Source organism: Talpa europaea (assembly GCF_964194135.1).
Source record: "Talpa europaea genome assembly, chromosome: 10".
Taxonomy (NCBI): Eukaryota; Metazoa; Chordata; class Mammalia; order Eulipotyphla; family Talpidae; genus Talpa; species Talpa europaea.
In genome coordinates this window covers 45,799,969-45,823,547 of record NC_140077.1, presented here as the reverse complement: position 1 = coordinate 45,823,547, position 23,579 = coordinate 45,799,969, and positions in this window count along the sequence as shown.

Genomic DNA, 23,579 nt, shown 5'->3' with positions numbered 1-23,579 from the left:
TATATCAAGTATAGAAAAACTTGAACATTAGACATTGCTGATATGAATGTATAATGGTACAGCCACTGTGGATAACAATTTGGCAATTCCTCAAAAAGATAAACATAGAATTACCATATGATCCAACAATTCTACTCCTAAGTATATACCTAAGAGAACTGAAAACAGATGTTGAAGCCTGTACAGGATGAATGTTTATAACAGCACTTTTCATAAAAGCCATGAGGTAAAATAACCCAATGATGGGTAGGAAAATAAAATGTGGTATACCTATATCATAGGTTATTACTCAACCATAAAAAGAAATGAAGTGATACTTTGTATATTGATGTTGATAGCAGTATTACTCACAATAACCAAAAGACAAAAATAGCCCAACTGTCCATCATTAGAGGAATGGATAAACAAAATGAGATATAATTTGAATATTATACAGTCCAAAAAAAAAAGAAATTCTGTTACATGATACAATATGGATAAATCTAGAAAAGTTATTTATAATGCTACATGAAATAAGCCAGACACAACAGGACAAATATGGTGTGATTCCATTTGTATGCAGTACCTATAGAGACAGAAAGCAGAATGAAGTTTCCAGGAGCTGAGGAGAGCGAGGAACGGGGAATTATTGTTTAATTGGTACAGATTTTTTGCTTAAGATGATGAAAATATTCTGGAAATGGATAGGGGAGACAGTTGTGCAACACTGCAAATATACTATCAAGCTCCTGAATTGTATACTTAAAAATAATTTAAATGGTAGATTTTATGTAATATATATTTAATCATAATTTTTAAAAGGCAAGTAATAATGTCAAAACACACAGAAAAAATATAGAAATGAAGTAATACTATATGCTAAAACATGGATGAACCTTGAAAGCATAATGCTAAGCAAAAGAAGCTGGACACAAAATTTCATACCATATAATTTTATTTATATGAAAGTTGCAGAACAGACAAATCTACAGAGACAGAAAACAGATTAGGGACTGCCAGGGGGCTGGAAAGTGATTGCTAGGGGACAGTGGGGAATTATTCCTAATGGGTACACTGTTTCCTTTTGGAATGATAACAGTGTTCTGTAATAGATAGTGGTTACACATCATTAATGTACTAGAAGCCCCTGAAGTATACACTTTAATGGTTAAAATGTTGAATTTTATGATATGTGACATTTACCTCAATAAAACAAAAGCAGAAAAATTGTCATGTACACAAAACTATGTGAAGAAATATGTACGTCTAACGAGAAAGACAAGTAGGAAAAAAAAACCTTAGGTGGGTTGAAGTTTTTTCTATTTTTCAAATTTTTATAAACATTATTATACTATTTTTATAACAAAAAGAGAGGATAGCCATGTACCAAACATCTACTGTACATCGAGTACTTCATTAGCATTTTCATGAATCATGAATACTTCACCATCTGCTGGGTAAACACGAAACATTTGATGGTCACAGTTTTCTATTTGTAAATAAAGGGACTGGACTAGTTTTAAAGTGTCTTACAGCCTTAACATTCCATAATTTCATAAAATTTAAAAGAAAAACACCAAAATAATTCAAAACAATTGATTTGTTTTAAAAAACAAAGAAATACTGTACTGCTCTCAACCATATGACCCATGGTTCTCAATATTCTGCCTCTGAAAGCAGTACTAAGAAAATGTGCCATAAAATATTTGCCTTCTACATCCAACTTAGCTTAATTTAAAAATGCACATAAAATAGAATCCAGGAGTGGCAGAGAGGAGAAAGCAATCAAAATTAACAGGAATCAAAACTAAAATGACCATGAGTGCAAATCAATCTTTTATGGTATAACTGTCATAAATCATAATATATTTAAGTCATAATTGTATTGAAATTCATGTATTTTACTTCTTTTCCTTGCCTTGGCACTCACTGCATTAAACAACAATGTTAAAGACCTAAAGGAAAGACACATTTTGGGGAAAGTCATTGGGAAAGTCACATTTTTTGAAAATAAAATCTATAATAATTTTGATCTCTTGGTTCATTTACTGATAAATCAACAAAAAAAGGCAATCTCATTTTTAAAGTCTACATTAACTCAAACTGAAAATTAAATGTTAAATGTAAGTGTTTACTTTTGAAATATTGCAAGAACAGTTGAATCACAATTATTCTTACCAAATACACATTAACTTTGTAATAGATTCTATTCCTTTGCTATCTTGCTTTCCCCTCAAAAAGAAAAAGGAAAACCAAAAAAAGAAAAAACAAACAGCAGAATTTTTGGTTGAACTATTTTAACCATAATCAATTCTCATTACTGTCAAGCTCTTAAGCAAGTGGAAGAGAATTCTTAAGGGAAGGAGAAGTTAAGGAAGAGAAAGCGCTTTCAGAAAACATCATCATTTAACTGTACAGAAAAGAATTTAGAAAGGACTTCAAGTCAATATACAATTAACAAAATCATTGAATTATAGATTATCTCAGAGCACATGTACCATCGAAGAACAGGAATAAAAAAAGGCTAAAAAAAAAATTTCTTCTTGGATATTATCAGGAAAGTGCAAGTCAATTTTATATATTTATACCATAAAACTTATGCCTGGATGTGTAGGGAATAACTTTGTTCCCATATGGTGTTCATAGAGATATTGGGACCACGTGTAGCTCTGCCAAATTTAAAAATAAACTGTAAGATTTCACTTATAACAGGAATATAGGGGAACCAAATAAGACGTCAGTGTAAAAAAAAATAATAATAATTAGAGTACAAACCACAACAAAGCAAAAACAGACAATTATAAACCAGAGACATACTGCAGGGGAGGAGGAGGGAGGGGGTGAGGAGCACAGGGGACTGTGGTGATGGTGCAGGGGTGCCTTGGGGAAGGAAATTCTATGGGGACTCAATCTGAGGGGGTGAGGGGAAGCAAGTATTGTCTTTAAAAATTTTAAAAATGATAAATGTTAAAGTAAAAAATAAATTTTAAGAATGTAAAAAATAAATAATAAAAATAAACCATAAGAGATAAAAGGTCTAAAAGGACGATTTTAAATGAGATAAAACTTATCCTTACAATTCTCAAACTTTTTGCTCTCCTGCCACAATTTCATGCACTTAGAAACTTAGCACCATAATTTAGCTAAGAGAAATAGTATCGAAAAATCTCGAGAAAATTCACACAGTCCTCAATAAAGGTCACGAACTCCCAGGCTTCCGAAGGTCAAGGATTTGTCTTCCAACCTTCATGTGAAATTATAAGCAAGGTGGAGTTTCTATGGACACTTTTATAAACTTTAACTAGCCGACCACCTACTAAGCACCCCAAATTGTACAACAACCAAAAGAACTCGCGTGTGAAGCGCCACGTGCTGCGTTTGCGCCCTGGAGTTGGTGCCAACCGGCCCATTCCCAGGCCTCAGTTCCCAGCACAGAGCTACCCGGTTGAGTATTGTAACGAAATAACGCAAACAGCACCGGGAGCAGCAGCCACGCTTAACAAAGGAGGAACTGAATGGGTCTTACAGGGGACTGAGGTGATGGTGCACCGGTGCACTGGTGAAGGAAACTCTATGGGGACTACACCTGAGGGGGTGGGGGGAAGCAAATATTGTTTAAAAATGAACAATGATGTAAAAAAAAAAATTAAAAATAAATTTAAAAAATAAATGAATCATTAGACCTCAGACTTAATGCGCAGAACTTGGTTCTCAAAATGAAAGGGAACCGCTAAGCAAATGAAATCTTTCCTGTTTCCTGCTAAAAGAGTCATAGGTCTGGTGCAGTTAATAATGCAAAGTAAATGTAAACAACAAGTTTTGCTTCTCTAAAGCCTACCCAGATGAGATTACCTAAACGAGATTACATTTTAACAAGGCCAAACAGCCGGCCAGGCTGATTGATCTCCCAGGGCATCCTCAAATACCCGTCTTTGTCACAAACTTTTGTGCTTACTGACCGATGTTATCAGTGTAAGATGGTTGTGTATAAAAGAAACCCTTTGTCCCTAGACTGGCGCTCAGACCTGGACTACCCAGGTCTGAGCGCTCATGCACGAATAATAAAGCTTCTCCTGACCTCACCATTCCTGAAGTACCGCTTGTTCTTCCCTTGTCTGGGTAAAAGGCTAGAATTTACTTTGCAACAAAGCCACCTCCTGCATGGCCCTTCATCAACTGAGCTGGTTGCTACCACACTCGGGGCCTGACCTCTTCTAGTAAGGCTCAGCAATGAAGGGAGTGAGAGAGAATGAGCGATCACTGCACCGGCTGGAGCGAGGGAATGGGGAACCCAAAGGCAGAGCCCCGAATCCTCACACCTCCCCCACATTCTGCAGTAGAATTCAAGTCTTCCAGGCCAAGGCGGGAAACGCAGCCAGCTGCACTCCTGCTGAGAAATGCAAAAGTTTCCCCACGCGCGGGCCCGCAGCACAGAATGGGGCAGATCTTTGTTTCACAGCGCTCTCGGCGACCTAATGAAGAAGCGGGAGGGCAAGATCCAGTTCGGCGCTAGAAACCAAGCAAGGTCGCGATTTTCCGAGAGCAGCGAAGGGAAGGGTTTCTACGACCTGAAGTTACCCTTACTTAAGGGAGTTTCTATTATTTTTTCGCGTCCACGAAGATTTTCTAGCAACTTGAGCTGTCAGCTAGGGACGCTCGCGGAAGTCGTAGACCCCGCCTACTGGTTGCCCTGGTGCGCGTGCGCACAGTTATTATCATACTAAGATGTCTCCGCCTCTCCTTTTCTTCCGTGGCAGCGATGGCCGAGTGGTTAAGGCGTTGGACTTGAAATCCAATGGGGTCTCCCCGCGCAGGTTCGAACCCTGCTCGCTGCGGAAGTGGAAACTTCTATTTTCTACTTTCTAATAAACACCGTCCGTACTCTTTTGACAGTAAGTCCTTGTCTGCCAAATGAACGGCGCGCCTGTATTAATGCTCAAAGAAAAGCCCATCAAATATCTGTGCCACGAACGTAAACTTATAGTTTTAGAGTCTTTGTCCTCAAAGTGAACAAGATCACAAAATAAAGTTAAAATGAATATAAATACAGGCAGTTTTCTCCCTCTCCCACTCACTCACTGGCCAGAATGGACTGTCTTTTCTTTTAGTTCTTTGAAAAGACCGAATTCTTTCCCACCTTAGGGATTTTGCACATGCTCCGATGTCATTTTCCCCACCAAATTGGTCAGGTCCTCTTCTTATGTGATTCCCCCCTTTTTTTTTTCTTTATAGCATGCCATACATTAGTGTAAATGATTGCTTAATTCCTTCCTGATGGTGAATGTGTGTGTGTGTGTGTGTGTGTGTGTGTTTAACCACAAAATTATCTAGTGGTTAGTGGGCTCTCAAAGAATAATTTTGTTGTGAATTTTGTGGTTGAGAAGGTCATGGTCAAGAGGTCTCAGAATACCTGCAGGTCTAGGTGGTAGAGTCACTAATGAGGGCAGGTAGACTGTTTCCCTTCAGCTTTGGGAACAGAATCAAAAATGTATGTGAAGAGATTTGTGCCCTGACTACAGAGATCAGCAGGGATATCACAGCTGTACCACCTGATATATTGCAGAAGTGATCCGTGTGATTTATGAGGCTGTTGTTTTAGCACACCATGTTCATTGTAAAGGAGTTTCATCCTCAGATTCCATTAATGGAGGCATTGTGTAGTGAGACAACAGAAAAGAGGATTAAGAGATGGGGCTGGCCTGGCACACGTGTAAAACTTGTAATCCAAGTCCCCTCTGGACTTCACAAGCCCACCTTGCCCTCCTTTGAAGGCCTTGCTCCACAATGGGCCATCATCCCTGACATCTGATGTGGTCTTTAGGCCCTCTCTGCATGCTAGAGGTTAAACAACTAAAAATAATACCAGAGTATCAGCTTCTGCAGGGGGTACAAAGACAGAAGCTCTGACACTGGAATTTTCAGATAAAACAGATAATTTATTCTATCTGAAGTACTGATGGTGAAAAATTAGAGCTTTCAGCTCTTGTTCTAATGACTAGTTTTCTCCCCAATCTACATGAAGTTGATCAGTCAGACTCACCCAAGCTGGCAGAGTGAATGCCACTAGAAATGAGTTATTTCTATTTCCTTCCCAGTCTTCCCCACACCTACTCATCAGTCCTAGATCTGAGGACAGTTTCTCATGGAGGACTCTGAAGTCTACAGAGTGGATGTAATGGACTTAGATTTACCTTTGCTGTTTTGGCTGGTGCAGGAATACCAGGGGAGGCATGAGTGAACACAACCAGATTTCAGTCGGTATCTCCAGGTCATTCAGAAGACTCCAGTGACAAATAACATGACCCATGGGCTCTGTGCTCCAGACACTTTCTGCTGCTTGAGGTCAGACAGGGAGAGGAGTCAGGGACTGGTAAATTTCCCACTCAGGTACCATCCCAGGCCATAAATCCTCATCCCATTCCAAGAATCTCAGAGCACTCATTCTCTTGCATCATGTATATCCACAAACACTTGTGGAATATGTTTCATTTGAGATCAGATTCTCAGAGAATTTGTCTGGCGAAGGAACTTTAGGCACATTTTACCTAACACTGTAAGTCCTTCCAAGAGATGAGTATACACAGTGTCCATACAAAAGTCACTTATCTTCCAGGTGTTGAAGCATATATGTCAGTGGAAATAAATGGTTGGTGTTTTAAGATAATATGTACTTAGGATGTTGGAACACAGAAATGCCACAATTACTTTTTATACACACCTCTAGCTTAGAGGTCAGCAAATTTATTCTGAGTGATCAGCTGGTAAATATGTCAGGCTTTGCAGGTCACCTGGCTTCTATTGCCACTATTCAACTCCCCCTCTGTTTCATGAAAGAAGCCATAAATAGATGAGCGTCGCCACATTTCAATAAAACCTTATTTACAAAAGTAGGTATCAGGCTGGATTGGGCCCTCAAGCTATAGTTTACCAAACCCTGCTCTGTATGCTTCTTCCCAATATAATAATAAAAAAAGGACTTCTCATCATGTGAAGACATGATTAATTGGGACACTTAAGAGGCTAGTTAAATTTTCACTACTTCATCGTGGTTTATCCATAACTATGAAATCTTATGATTTCCATTAATATATCAAGAAAGTACTTCAGGGCCTCCCTGGTGGTGCAAAGGGTTAAGCACAGCACTATGAATCTATGCAGCCTCTGCAGCATGAGGGCCAGGGAGCTACCAACATGGCACAGCAGACCTCTCCTCTCTTGCCCAATGCTCCCCTCAGCAGTGTATTTCAGTCAGTCTGCCTGTTCTGTTCCCTGCTCTCTCTCTGGTGAATCCTCTCATCACCCACATCTCTGGCCTGTATCCCAGTTCTTGTATATGCATAAATAAATAAATCTTATATTAAAAAAGTACTTGGGTACATATACAAACATGAAGCAAAATTGGGACTAAATGTTTTCTAAGATCATTTTATCTCAATAAATCAGAATGGGTCAGAATCTTCCAGAATTCTCTTCTGCACAGTGTACTTGTCTGCTCCACTCACTCTGGAAATGTTTGCTTATTTTCTCCTCCTTCTGTAGTTTGCCACCCACGCTATTCCTCTGAAAATAGAAAATACTAAATCTGCTTTTGTAAACACAGCCTTTCAACCCTTGAGCATCTTAAAATGTGATATGAATCTGGGTTTGCAAGTTTATTTGCAAAGTATCTTGAAGGAGCAGGAAGTAGAGAGACTGAAATAAGAGTGACTAAACTTCACATCCAAGTTCCTTCCCTCTTTAACTGTGCAATTTCAGACAAATTACTTAACCTGTCTGAACCTTAGTTTTCTTACCTATTAAGTGGTAATAGTAATCACTTCTAATTTGTGGCTTTATCAGTATTAACTTCTACTTTCTGATCTCCAACCACAGGAGCTGTAAGTGCTTTACAGATGTTGTCTCATTTTAATCCTCAAAACAGACTTTGCCAGCCAGTTTATCAGTTAGGGACTGAGGATGAGACCTCATGCTCTTATTCCCTTCCCTCACCCAAAGTAGGTTTCTCATAAAGGTATCTGGGACCAACTTGAAGGAACCATTAGACATGGCTGAAAAAGGCCATTTGTCATATACTTCTGATAAATATATCTATGGCATATGTACAATATTCTCTAAAACAAGGATCTTAATCCTAGTCTTCCATTTTCAGATTTAGGAGAAAAGAGTCAGCCCTTTGCATAGGTATCAGGAGCTGGCACGGAAATCACTGTGGTCAAACAGCTCTAAAAGCATTGCAGAGGTTAAAAGGCAATGCCCCCTTCCCCTCGATTGACTGATGTTAATCAAGTTAACACCAGACAGGGCCTCCCTGGTGGCACAAGGGGTTGAGCACCACACTATGAGGCAATCTGCAACCTCTGCAGCACAAGTTTGATCCCCGGTCAGCCATGGAGCAACCCACATGGCATGGCAGACCTCTCCTGTCTCGCCCGCTGCTCCCCTCAGCAGCATATTTCAGTCATTCTGCCTGTTCTGTTCCCTGCTTTGTCTCTGGTGAATCCTCTCTCCCCCCTGCATATCTGGTGTGTACCCCAGCTCTTATATGTATAAATAAATAAATCTTAAAAAAATTAACATCAGATAGATTAGTAGGAGAAAAGAACAAATTTAATTACATACATATGGAGAATTCACATGAATGTGAATTCTAAAGCAAATGAGGTAAAATGGGAGCAGGGAGTATATATCCTGAACTTAGGAAAAGGATAGAGACCTGGGATTCAAGGGGAAAGAGGGGGGAGAAGACTCACATGAGGAGAGGGTGACTCATGACAAAGATGAGAAGCTTTATAATTATATATTTGCCCTGCCCTGCCATATAGATAGTTTTCTCCAATGGAAAGGTAATCTCTGGTAAAAATCCTAATTCTAGGTAATACCCCCAATTTCTATTCTTCAACATAGCTAAGAGAATAGTCAGTTTCTCATGAGTCTGTAGGGCCTCAACTCGCCTCAGTTTGAAATAATCTGTGGGGCCTCCCTGGTGGCGCAGGGGTTAAAGACAGCGCTATCAAACTATCTAGCGACAGCCACTGCAGCACGAGTTCGATCCCCCGATGGCAGGGAGAAACCCATATGGCACAGCAGACCTCTCCTGTCTCACCCGCTGCTCCCCTCAGCAGTGTATTTCAGTAGATCTGCCTGTTCTGCTCTCCACTGTCTCTGGTGAATGCTCCCACCCCCCGCACCTCTGGCTTACACCCCAGTTCTTGCATGCATAAATAAATTAATCTTTAAAAATAAATAAATAAATGAAATAATCTGTGTGCCAAAGTGACACATCTTGGGAAGGTCCATTCTGATATCTTGGAGAGGCCAATCCTTCAGCATAGCCTAACCTCAATAAAGCTGAACTTAATCAAAATAAAAGCATTGTCTACACAATTACCCTAGAATCGAAGGGAAGTTCGTCGCTCTGCTAATCCACTCCATTTCCAGGGGGAAGAGAGAGCCAGCAGGAGAAGTACTCGTTTATCTTTTGACATCTCAAATGAGTCAGCACTTGGAAACTATCCCTTCCCTTCCTCCTTCTGTTAGTCAGGGTGCAAAGGAAATCATCCCGTACCCCTCTGGGTTCTTCTCAGGCTGGAAGAGTAATCCAAACAGCACCAGAAGGGTTAGCAAAGGGAAAATCAACTTAATAACACACTTATGGAGAATTCACATGGCTGTAAATTCTAAAGAATCCTGTGTTTAGGGACCTGAGGCATCAAGGAGAGGAAGGGGGAGACTTCTGTAGAGTAAAGAAAATGTCAGGCTTTTCTGCCCTCCCACCATGAGGATAGATGATGGATCCCTGCGGTCCTGAATGCATGCCTGATGGCGGGCACCTGGAGTAGGGTGTGGGCATAGGTAGGTGGGATTCACCTGGGCTAAGACTGGGCTTTTAAGGACTGGCATCATGGGGACGCCAGTAGAAGCCAAGCAGGAGCCGAAGAGAAGCCAAGAGAGAAGCAAAGAAGCAGAAGCAGAGAACGCCAGTAAGCCCAGATAGAGTGAGGATTTGCTGGGGGCTGGGAGGCCTGCCAGCCTACCGGCCCCCCAGCACCCCTGCCTGCCATGTACCTAGTAATCCCAATAAAAGCCTGCAAAACCACTGAGGACTCTGACTCCTCCTTTACCTGGTCTGCTGGATCAGAAAACCTGCCCTGTGTCCATTCCTGACTGTAGGGTAAGGTAAAAGGTATCAGGCTTTTCTGCCCTCCCACCATCAGGATAGATGAGGGAGCCCTGTGATCCTGGGTGCATGCCTGATGGCGGGCACCTGAAGTGGGTCCACCTGAGCTAAGAGACTGGTTTACAAGGGTGATGCAGCAGAGTGTGGGGTGGTGGTGGTGCGGTGTTAAGGGTGGAGGAGTGGAGTGTACCGAGGAGTGCGGCGACTACAAACAACGGCGAAGAGCATGTGGCAGCTAGAACCGTTCATAAACCTGCCCGGAATGGGTTGGTTGCCTTACACTGACCTTACAATTGGCGTAAGTCAGCAAGATGATCCATGCAGTCCGGTATGGAGCCCTCCAAAGACCTGGAGGGACTAAGGAGTAACAGACTGTGTTTGCCTGTGATGACGCTGGAGGCGCCATGGCGGCACAGAAGGTGGACACCTTCCGGCAGCTGCGGGAGGAGACCTCGCCTGGAGGAGGAGATGCCTGAGAGGACCAGCCAATGACCCCTGAGGCAGCAGAATCATCAGGGAAAGAGGACCACGATTCGGAGCTCGCCAGTGCTGATGGCAGGGAGAGGCCTAATGGACTTGGACTGACAATCCCGCCAGAAGGCGGATGACCTTGGCAGGTTATGTTTTTTGAGAATCTGGGGGTGGCCAGTGGGCCTTGATGGCCAAAAGCAGCCTGTGTGTGCCCAGCAGCTAAGCAGAGGAAAAAGCCAACTGAGAAGGCAAAAGCTGGTGCTGATGCTGAGTTTGGGAAGCCCTGAGCGGCTGTTAAGCACTAAGTAAGCTGAGGAAGGACAGTGAGTCTCATAAAATCACCTGTGGGTGATGCCCTGCTCGTTGCCGAGTGAGGGTGAGGAGCTGAGGAACCCGTCCTTGGGGGACAGTTGGGGAACGTGGCTTGGGGTGGAGCCCAAGCCGCAAGTAGAGTTTGGATCCCCAACCCATGTGCTTGTGCAGTGGGTTGGCCTGAGTGCAGGGGTCTGCGAGTCGCATGGGTGGCTATGAAGGCCGAGTGTTGGAGCGACCGCAGACAGAAACCCTGAGGGTTGGCGATTACCCCCAACAGAATAGAATCGCCAATCCCAGAGCAAGTGCATCCTGGGGGTGGATGCTGTGTGTGGCTTGTAGCCGAGACTACAGCCAGAGAAGGCCAGGAAGCCTGACGGCTCCTGGAGTGTTACAGTAGATGCCGTGAGTGATTCCCCTCCCTCGTATGAGCGGTGCCTTCGGCAGCAGATTTGGTGGCTCATCTGCTGGTACCAATAACTGTCTTTTGCACTAGGTTGGGGCCCTGCCTGGACTTATTTGTGTTCTGTTGTATTTTGTTATATTGTGATGTGTTTGCTTTTGTGGGCCATGGCTGCATTGTTTATGTTTGCTAAGAAAATTGTATATATATATAGACTGTATGGCAGAAAACCCTGAGGGGGTGGACTGTAGGGTAAGGAAAATGTCAGGCTTTTCTGCCCTCCCGCCATCAGGATAGATGATGGATCCTTGCAGTCCTGAATGCATGCCTGATGGCAGGCACCTGGAATAGGGTGTGGGCATAGGTAGGTGGGATTCACCTGGGCTAAGACTGTGCTTTTAAGGGCTGGCATCACGGGGACGCCAGCAGAAGCCGAGCAGGAGCCAAAGAGAAGCCAAGAGAGAAGCAAAGAAGCAGAAGCAGAGAATGCCAGAGAGCCCAGATAGAGTGAGGATTTGCTGGGGGCCCGGGAGGCCTGCCAGCCTCCCGGGCCCCCAGCACTCCTGCCTGCCATGTACCTGGTAATCCCAATAAAAGCCTGCAAAACCACTGAGGACTCTGATTCCTCCTTTACCTGGTCTGCTGGATCAGAAAACCTGCACTGGTCCATTCCTTACCTTACACTTCACAGGAAAGACAAGAAAAAGGGATACCTCCTCTTTACCCTGAGAATAAAAATGAGCTTCTTAGGTAGAGAGCACACGTTCGCCAATAAACCTACAAGTGAATAAGACCCCCAAAACTACATTCTTCTAAGTCATAAAAGGGAGAGGACAGCTTGTTGGATTGAGAAATGGGCAGAAACTAATGATCTCTTCTTTCATTAGAGAGGGGTGAAGGACTTAGGCAAGGACAAAGTCTTCTCCTAGCATTCAGGGCCCTGGCTGCTCTCAACTCAAAACAATCTGAATTTTGGGCCTTCCTGGCAGTGCAGGTGGTTGAGCACAGCGCTGTGAAGATGTCCATAGCCTCTGCAGTGCCGGTTCAGTCCCCATCGGCCTTGGAGCAACCCACATGGCGCGGCAGACCTCTCCTGTCGTGCCCTCTGCACCCCTCAGCAGTGTATTTCAGTCAGTCTGCCCGTTGTGTTCCCCACTCCGTCTCTGGTGAATCATCTCACCCTCCTGCACATCTGGCCTGTACCCCGGTTCTTGTATAAATAAAATAAATCTTTAAAAAGAAATCTGAATTTTTAAGTAGTGGTGATAGACCTCCCAAGGCTCAGAGGGTCTCCATGGCCTGTAATTCCCATATCAGGGTGACACATGACCTACTCAGGGCACAATGAGAAAAGTTGACCTGACCCTTTTGGGGAGACCAACCCACATAATGTTATTCCCTTTTCTTAACTCCTTATTCAATCCAGAAATGACTGGGCTTCCTGGAATTTTTCTAACAATTCAAGATGCTCCAAAAACAAGTTCTGTGACCACAGCCCCTGCTAACTCACGAGCTCCCTGAGTACAATGATCACGGCTTCCGGACAGCAAAAACCAGACCAACAAAGAACGCAGGCCTGGAAATTTCCCTGCAGAATCACAAAGGTTATTTATAAGGCAAGGGAGTGATGGGAGGTCTGTGAGACTCAGGCTCAGTTACTGCTTCTACCTGCAGAACCTTTCAGAGGTGAGATGTATGACTATGAATTTTTTTCAGTACCTACAAGTATATATTGGCACGGTCCCAACTGCTTTGCAAGACTGATTTGAGGGTGAATTCATTTCAGAAACTAATTTATTTCTAAAATGCAGGCAATGAGGTTCAGAGGTGCTGTCATCTATCGCTTTTCCTGTCGCTGCTTTTACCATGAAAATTAGCCAATCTATCGTTCAGATCTACTTGTGACAATTTGCTTTTGGTTTACATTCATCCAGGCTTGAAAAACGACCAAAGCTCCAGCAGACTGATGCTTCCTGGACCACTCATTTCTAGCACATATTAATACATCAACTCCAAGTAGTATGTCTTTCTAAATCATGCTTCATTTTTCCCCCGCTGTTTTTTAAGCTTCATTAAAAAAATAACCCTCTACCTATTTTCCTCAAGATTGTCTCTATAAAACATCCAACCTGATACTGACTAAGCGGACCTTCATATTTCAATTCTTCAGTTGCTTGTTTTCATCATCTATTAATACAACAACATTTGAGTTTCTCACTGGGGGGCAATGGTTGCCTATGGGGAAATAAGAGATTTCTAACTTTCCAGCTAAAATCCACCACGTGGCTGTAACATTTCCCGGTTATGACTCTTGCAAGACCACAGGTTATGTTGGGTGCTCTCCATTTTAAAAAATGACAACAGTATCAAACTACTTGTATCAATTTTTCACTGAAGGTTTTATCACTATTCAGATTGTTGCAATTCAGGATGAGGCCAACACATCAGAAGCTTGCCATTGAAAAGATAATTTCTTTTTTTTCTTTTTTTTTTCCTAAGATTTATTTATTTATATAAGAACCGGGGCACAGGCCAGATGTGCAGGAGGGTGAGAGGATTCACCAGAGACAGAGCGGGGAGCAGAACAGGCAGACTGAACCACACTGCTGAGGGGAGCAGCGGGCAGCAGGAGAGGTCTGCCTTGCCATGTGGGTTGCTCCGTGGCCAGCGGGGATCGAACAGGCACTGCAGAGGCTGTGGACAGCTTCACAGCACTGCGCTCAACCACCTGGCCACCAGGGAGGCCCGAAAAGATAATTTTTTACCCATTCACAGTTCCCAAGGGCGGGGAAGGGAAGAGAGGCATGACATGGGGTGGGGCTTATGTCAAGGGAAGCACAGGGTCAGTCTGGAGGCTGAGGGAACAAGGGGAAAATGTGGGCTAGAGCCCTTATTTTGGTTTCTGCAGAAAGGAGCGGGTAAGGCAGGTTATGCAGGCTCAGGGGTGGCTAGCTTGAATGCCAGCAGGTCCTGGAGGATAAGGGTACCCCCAGTTGTCTGTACCTGGCCATGGGGCATGTAGGTCAGGGGAATGGTGACCCTGAAAATAAGAGCTCCTTGAAGGAGAGGGTGGAGATGTGGGCTCACAACTGATTCATTTGATGAAAGACATGCCTGTTGGTGAGTAGTTTACTATCTCCAGGAATTGGCAAGTCCTGGGAGGGGCAGTCTCTCCGGGTTAGACATCACAGCATCAGAAGATACACAGAAAATAAAAGACATAGTTAACGGTGTGTCCATTTCTCACCAGGAAACAGAAGGCATACTCCATTTAGGACAATTGTATGTGGGTTTAATAAAGAGACTGTTTGCAAAGATGTGGAGACGGTGGAAAGAAACCACAAGGGACAGCAAAGCTGTCACCACCCCTAAGAGGGGAGATTGGCCACTGGAACTCAGGAGGAAGAACTGAGGAGCAGCGACCTCCCTTTAGCAGGGACAGGTAACCATTACCTGTAATGCCGGGTCCTGCTGCCTGTCACGACAGATGCTAATACCATAGACAGGAATTGAATCTATAAGAAGCGCATTTATGTAGGTAACTGGTCAGCTATCTGAGAATGGTGGGCATATCACCCTGAAGAGACCGCTCTGACATCTCATCTCTAGCAGGTTGTTACCTGCTAGAGCAAAAACAGTGAGCTGAGCAAAAACAGTCATAAGTAAATCAGTTCTTCAGAACAGCTGGTCAAGAAGTTCCTGGGTTTTCGTGATGTTTAGTTCCCAGTTTGTTCTCGACTTACCAATTATCTTGACCTTGGTACATCCTGGCCTGCTGGTTAATTTCTGATGGTACCGATGTCCAACATTCATGCAGGCATCATCAGGACAGGAATTTCAGTTCAAAGCCAGAGTTTTGTTTAAAGAAAATGGACCAGTAGTCATTCAGTGGACCTGCAGCCTGTGCTAGGTGAGCATGTGCCAACCCCGATTGTGGGTATGGGGCCCTGCCCTTCCTCGCTAACGCCCTATCATAACCAGGAAAGGTGATCCTGCAGGCAGGGGGTTCCCTCTTCACCCTCTTCTCTGCTCCCCGAAGGGGAGTCCACACTGGCTACCTCAACTGGTCAGCTTCTATGGCTGAGGGCAGGGCAAAGAGTGTATCTGAAAGGGCAAAAGGAATTATCCAGGGAGCTGCTTGGGAGACGAAGGAAATAAAGCAATCACCCATAATCCAGCTTCTTAACACAACTTCATCACTGTGCTACATTTCCTTCCTGTGCTATATCTGTATCGTTTAATCTACAGTCACATTAAAATTAAATCATTGACTGTTACAAATATACAGAGATGCACAGAAAATAATATAGCATGTAGCGTATTTTATTATTTCATTCAAATCACTCAGACTTTCTGCTGCTCCTTTGTCTTCATCATTATATTTTAAATGGCTCTATTATAAAATATAAGTTAACTGCACCAAATTGAATGAGACAATTGCTGCACATTTTGGCTATTTCCTTTCTTTGCTAAATAATAATATTAAATAATGTTGTGATAAATACTTTGAAGTAAAAGTTTTTTTCCACATTTTATGCTATTTCTTTAAGATTCGGATCTCCAAGAATGAAAATATTAAAGCAAAGGATCTAAACATTTTTGTGACTTTATATATACATGTCCCTAAATTGCATTGCTGAAGATTTGTACTAATGTGTGGTGTCCCCAGTAATGCATAGGCAAGCTAGGGTCACAGTACCCTCATCAACATTGAGTAGTATCACTTACAACATTTTTCTTTTTGCTAATTTCACAGAATATTATCTGCTCCTCGTTTTTATTTCATTCTCCTTTCTAGTAGAACTTCTAGGTTTTACCATATGTTTGTTTACTAGTTGTATTTGCTGTTCAATTTCTGATTTTTTTTTAAGATTTATTTATTTATACAAGCACCGGGGTACAGGCCAGAGGCGCGGGAGGGTGAGAGAATTCACCAGAGACAGAGCAGGGAGCAGAACAGGCAGAAGCACGAAACACACTGCTGAGGGGAACAGTGGGCGAGACAGGAGAGGTCTGCCACGCTATGTGGGTTTCTCTCTGGCCAGCCGGGAATTGAGCCCGCACTGCAGAGGCTGCAGACAGCTTCACATTGCTGCGCTCAACCTGCTGCGCCACCGGGGAGTCCCTCAATTTCTGACTTTTTAACAAATTAGCTATTGTTCCTAAAGCTGTTGCTGAAATTAACCCTTGGAAGAATCCTCACTGACAACAATGGTGTGTCATGGTGGTGAGAGCAATTTCAAAGGAAAGAGGTTAATGAATTTCAAGCTGAGAGTTTATGGTCTTAATATCTACTTTTGGGGGAAGTGTATAATGCTATTAGTTTATCCATCGCTCTCCTATTTACCCTTCATTCCCCTGATCCAGCACTTTAAATAACTAGTGCAAAACTAAATGCAGCCTGAATGATAGCAGCAATTAATTCATGTTATTTTCTGTTCCCTGTTGGCAACATGGTGGTTCTGTGTGAGGTTTAGAGATATTGTGGGGTGGCTGCTGTTCACTGGCTGATCCTGAGATGGCATGTGTGTCTATTCTGATCTAGTGTGATCTAGTTTCTCTGTGTGTGTGTCTCTTTCTGTCTCTCTCTCTCTCTCTCTCTCTGCCCCACCACCTGTAAGTCTCTGTCTGCCTCTGCCTGTCTCGCTCTCTGCCTCTCCCTCTTTCTCTCTCTCTTTCTCTCTCTCTCTCTCTCTCTCTCTCTCTCTCTCTCTCTCTCTCCTTCACAAGCTATCTGAGGATGTGACTATCTTTTTTTTTTTTTTAAAGATTCATTTATTTATTTATTTATTTATTTATTTATTTATTTATTTATTTATTTATACAAGCACTGGGTACAGTCAGAAGCACGGGAGGGTGAGAGAATTCACCAGAGCCAGAGCGGGGAGCAGAGCAGGCAGAAGGACCGAAGTACACTGCTGAGGGGAGCAGCGGGTGGCAGGAGAGGTCTGCGCGCCATGTGGGACTCTCGCCCAGCGGCTGGGGATCGAACCGGCGCTGCAGAGGCTGCAGGCAGCTTCACAACCCACGCTCAACAGCTGCGCCACCGGGGAGGCCCCAGTGACTCTCTTTTTAAATCAAAAATTCTCAACTATTAGAAGAAAAACCTAAGAGAACTTATTAAAAACACAGTCTTTGGCTCTCACTGCTAAACATTCTGATCCAATGGGTACACAGTGAGCCCAAGAATTTATACTTTTTTGAATAATGGAGAGGCAGGGGTATCTAGTAATTACACTTGTGGAACACTGGTATAGAACCTTAGGCTAAATAATTTGCACTGAAAACACTCAAGGTATAGGGCAGAAATAAAGTGGAAACCAGGAGCGGGGCATATAATTGAGTAATGGTTCCTTCTCTGTGCAGTCTCCAAAACAGTTGTTTCAGGAAACTGAAAATATAGACCGAATTCGATGGAAAAGGGATGTCAGTATGTGGCAACTGTTTCATATGCTAAGATGCATAGCATGTAGCAAGCCAACCCGATGTGCCCTCCCTTGTGGAAGACTACCATGCAGTGACACTGAATTCATAACATCATTTAGAGACAGAGCACCTCCCTACACTCTGTTTGCTAAAATCCTAAAGTGTACCTCTCAGCTTCCATGTCAACCCTACCTCTGATCCCAGAGTATGAAATAACAAATGGTCCTTAGCGCACACATGTTCCCCAGTGGGTGAAAGTATTCTCTGCTACACAGCACTGATAGCAGCAGGGGCCTGAGCAACCTGGAATTGCTGGAATATTTAAGAGTTCTTCAGATCCCTCTAGGCTTTATTCATGAAATGTCTGTTGCAAACAAGGATACAGCACACCAACCCTTAGAGGTGCAGAGACAAATAAACAACCAGTTGAGAAGTCTTAAGGCACCATCACGACAACTAACAAATGCTTTCCGGGTGGACCTTTCTCCGACTTTTGGCCCAATGCTACCATCTTGTGGCTGCCTGAGGAATGGTGACTCGGGTTTATAAGAACTTTTAGGAGACCATGTGACTAACATTGCTGAGAGGAAAAAAATCTTTACATTCCCTTGTGATATATACTCCATCAATTTTTGTGTCAATAAAATATACTTTAGGAAATTATTAAATTAGAATAGAGAAATGTCTAGTCTGAGAAAAATAGAAGTTTAGAAAGGGTCTTAGAAATCACCTACAAAGAATAACCAGATTTTTTCTTTAAGACTAAATCAGGGCCTTCCCGGTGGCGCAGCGGTTGAGCGCTGGCTTGCGAAGCTGCCCGCGGCCTCTGCGGAAGCTGCCCGCGGCCTCTGCGGAAGCTGCCCGCGGCCTCTGCGGCGCCGGTTCGATCCCCGGGAGGGTCCCACATGGCGCGCAGACCTCTCCTGCCGCCCACTGCTCCCCTCAGCGGTGTACTTCAGTCCCTCTGCCTGCTCTGCTCCTGGCTCTGGTGAATTCTCTCACCCTCCCACGCTTCTGACTGTACCCAGTGCATGTATAAACAAACAAACAAATAAATAAATAAAAACATGCCTCTATAAAATAAAAATAATAAATGATGCGCTACACTCTGGCTCTGGTGAATTCTCTCACCCTCCCGCGCTTCTGACTGTACCCCAGTGCTTGTATAAATAAATAAATCTTAAAAAAAAAAAAAATAATAATAATAATAATAAATTTTAAAAAAGACTAAATCACCAAAACAACGAGGCTTTGATGTTTTTCTCTGTTAAAATCACTTAAACATCAAATTACACATTTCTCACATGGTAACTTTGCATCACGAAATTCTTTTTCCGGATATGGGATCAATCCTAAGGAGAGATGTCATCCCATACTCACGGCAGAAACCAACCTGTATGTGTTTGAAGTGCTTTCCCTGGCTCATTTTTCTTCAGGGCTTCAGCTGTACATGCACATCTACACTTCTGATGTCTTCCCTTGAGCAAAGAAAAATCCTTCCTCCTGGTCCTTGTTAAACACCCCTAGCGCCGTGTCGCTTTCTTGCTTCCTCTCTGAAACAAGTTGTAAGGTTTAACTCTTACCACTGAAAAACACAAAACTTTTGACACACGCAAAAAAAAAAAAATCTATCCTATTCTGGGCAAGCACTGTAGTTGTCCTCGGCACAGTTGTGGGCAGAGCCTTAAACAGCTCCAGAGTGCAGTGAGAAGACAGAGGCCCTGGGGGGGTGGTGAGGGGAGGGGGCTATTACAGAAGATCCCCAAATAGGTATGAGAGAGCCACAGCTGGCAGCGTGAAGCGCTAAAACATTTACATGAAGGCCAATGGCTTCTTCTTTAGCTTCTGGAAGGAAATGTTTACCTTATATTGTATAGATTTATCACAAAAACAGTGCTGTTGTGGCAGACGACTGTGCTCAGTACAGCACTACTGTGTGAGAGATTGGGGCGAGGCCAAGGGTCCAGTGACCAATAAGATGGGTCTTGCCTCAAGGAGCCCCAAATGTTGTGGCAGCAGTAGGTGGACACCAGTCACTGGACAGTGTGACGCCAGCTGCCAAAGGTGCAGGCTGGTTCTGGTGCTGAAGGAGCAACTGCTAGTGAAAGCAGAGCAAGGAAGGGCTCATGGCGGAACCCAAACCCTCACTTTATTGAAGAGAAAAGTAAGTCCTTTGTGTTTAACAGCTTGCCCAACATCTCTGTTAGTAATGCAAAGCCGAGGCCAAAACAAACAAAACACACAAAATAACAGACCCTGGACTCCACAGGAGCTTGACTTACTTGGGGCACACAAGGGGGCTGCTGAAGCTGCATTGATTTCCGAGGTGGTTTATACATGTGTCTAGTTTTCTGCAAATCTCTCCTTCCTTACCTCCACCTCCACCTCTCCCTCACCCTCGGAGACATGTGAATCTGTGTCATTCTCCTCATTCAAATTAAAAGAGCAGTAAACCCAAGGAGGACATATAGTGAAGGTAGTTAGATTATGATAAGGCAGAAGAAGCAGAGGAAAAAAAGAAGTACAAGAGTTTACAGTTGGCAAGTATGATATATTTATTATTATAACTTTTACTAGGGAGTGCTTTTGTTTCCTAGGTCTGACATAATAAAGAACCAAACAAAGCACACAAACTGAGTGACTGAACAAATGAAAAATGTATTGAAATCAAGCTGTCAGCAAGATTGTGCTCCCTGGGGAAGCTCATGAGGAGACTCCCTCCTGGTCTCTGTCTACAGTAGCTTCAAGGGATGACCTTCAATCTGGGCTTTGAGTGACTGCAGCTGTGCTCCTCCAGTCTTTGCCTCTACCAGTCACTGGGCATTCCCTGTGTGTCCCTGTTCATATTTCCCCCAGATTTTGCTCCAATTTAATTGAGATATGATACATGAATTGTGTCAAATCAAGAAGCACAGTATGTTGATTTCATACACTCATAGATTACAAAACGGTCACCACCATACTGCTAGCTAACACTTCCCTCACTTCACATTCTTGCTATTTCTTTTTTGTGGTGAGAACATTCGAGATCTAGTCTTCTAGCAACTTCAAAGTTTTTAACACAGTGTTATTCACTATAATCACCATGTTGAGCAGCAGAACCTAGAACTTCTTCATCTTACAGCTAGAAGTTTGTATTTTTTGACCATTGTATTCTTTGACCTGCATCTCCCCATTTCTCCCACCCACAGTCCACTGGCAACCACCGTTCCACTCTGTTTCTATAAGTTTGGCTTTTTAGATTCCACATATAAATGAGATCATACAGTATTTGTCTTTCTCTGTCTCACTTATTTCATTTAGCATACTGTTGCAAATCACAAGATTTCATTCTTTTTGAGGGCTAAATAATATTCCTAGTTCTTAAAATCTGTCAGCTGGCCCTGAGCCACACTGTTTAAGTTGCCTCCTCCTGCCCTCAGACTCCTCTCACCACAGCCTTGTGGCCCTGGATCTGCAACTTTTTCTTGTATCTTCTCTTCCCCTCACCCTGATGTCTTTTCTGTAAGTTTTGTTTTGTTTTGTTTTGCTTTGTTTTTGTGGGATCCTCACCAGCGGCTGGGGAACGAACCCGCGCTGCAGAGGCTGCAGGCAGCCTCACAGCCCAGTGCTCAACCGCTGCGCCACCAGGGGAGGCCCTAACCCTGATGTCTTTTCTTTCCCTACTTCCAAGATTTTTCTCCAGGTTACTGGTTACCAGATGGGAGGGAGGGGGGAAGGTGAATTAAATGGATAAAGGGGGATCAAAATATATACACTTCTAGTTATAAAATAAGTCAAGGGGATGTCAGTGTACAGCATGGCTATAGCTAAAAATACAGTATTGTATAGTTGAAAGTTGCTAAAATAGTAGATCATAAAGTTCTCAATACAAGACAAAGTCTGTAATGACATATGGTGACTAGACTTATTATATAATATAAACAAATATCAATTCATTATGTTGGCTCATCTTTGTATCCTGAGTCCCTAACATAATACCTGGCACAAAGAGAACATTCAATCAAAAAATGAAAGAAATAGTGAAAGAGAAGGAAGGAAAAAGCAGGATGGGAAAGCAAAGATGACTTAAAAAGAAGAATAGAGGCAGAACTCAGACTTGTGAGAATAATCCATGTCAAGAAAGTCCAAAAAGGGCCTCCCTGGTGGCGCAAGGGGTTAAGACACAACCTATGAAGATATCTGCGGCCACTGCAGCATGAGTTCTATCCCTGACCGGGAGATACCCACGTGGTGCAGCAGACCTCTCCTAATTTGCCCACTGCTCCCCTAAGCAGTGTATTTCAGTCAATCTGCCTGTTCTGTTCCCCACTCTGTCCTGGTGAATCCCCTCAACCCCACACCTCTGACCTGAACCCAGTTCTTGTATGCATAAATAAATAAATCTTAAAAAAAAAAAAAAAGACCAGAAACAAGTTTTGGCAAAGATGTGGAAAAAAAGGAGCCCTGGTGTACTGTTTCCACCAACAGAGATGTACTGTAATGTGAACTGGCCCAGCTGCTATGGAAAATAGGGAGGTTTCTCAAAATATTAAAAATAGATCAAGTATATGATGCAGTAATTCTACTCCTAGGCATCTACTAGAAGAATAAAAAAAGTACTAATGTGGGGCCTCCCCCAGTGGCGCAGCAGTTGAGCGCTGGGCTGTGAAGCTGCCAACAGCCTCTGCAGCGCTGGTTCGATCCCCGGCCACCGGTGAGGGTCCCACATGGCGCAACAGACCTCCCCTGCTGCCCGCAGCTCCCCCTAGCAGTGTATTTCATCAGTCGGCCTGTTCTGTTCCCTGTTCTGGCTCTGGTGAATCCTCTCACCCTCCTGCCCTTCTGACTGTACCCAGTGCCTGTATAAATAAATAAATAAAATCTTTTTTTAAAAAAAAAAGCACTAATGTGAAAGGGATATGTGCACATCTGTGTTCACTGCAGCACTAGTTACAATAGCCATGTATGGAAACATCCCACTCGACCAAGGACAGAGGCATGAAGTAACAGATGTGGTAGGTATACATGCACACACACAGGGGGGGACTAGTCAACTATAAAAAAAAATGTACTTTTTTTCGTAACATGGATAGAACTGGAGGAGACTGTGCTAAACAAAATAAGGCAGGAGAAAGACAAACACAGGATGATAGTGCTCAGATATGAAACAAAACAAGGAGTCAGACAACAGTAAACCAAAAACAAAACCTAGAAATCTAACTGAGGCTGGGGGCAGAGAGAGGAGGGGTGAATGGAGAGCAAAGGTGGAAGTCTGGGGGCAGCCTGAAGAGAAGGGACCTTATATTTCCGATACATAGACAGTGTTGCAAACCAATGTGAACTTAATTTGAAAAATTATAAAAAAGAAAATAAGAAATAGAGGCAAAAAGGAGCTCTACAACTGATCTCGACAAAGCAAAACCCAAGAAGTTTGAATTCGAGATCCTAAAAGTGAGGTCAAATCAGACCTTCAAGAATGATTGTTTGATCAGCACAGTATTTAAAACATTTTTCATTTAGTGACCCAAAATTTAAGAATCACATATAAATCCAGATTTCTAGGAATATAAGGAAATAGGAAAATAAGACGAATTCAGCCTGAGCCTAGCTTCCTCCACGGTAACCACTGCCTGGATCTGATTTCCCCAGATCACCAGTCTCCCTCACTCCTTATTGGCCCAGCACGGAAGGGGATTATCACTGGCCAATCACTTACTTGAACTCATGATTCTCTTGTATTTGGCTTCCTTTTATATGTGATATGATCTCGGTTTTCTTATAATGGCCTACTTCAGTCATTTTCTTCACTTGTCTGGCTCTTTTAAACAG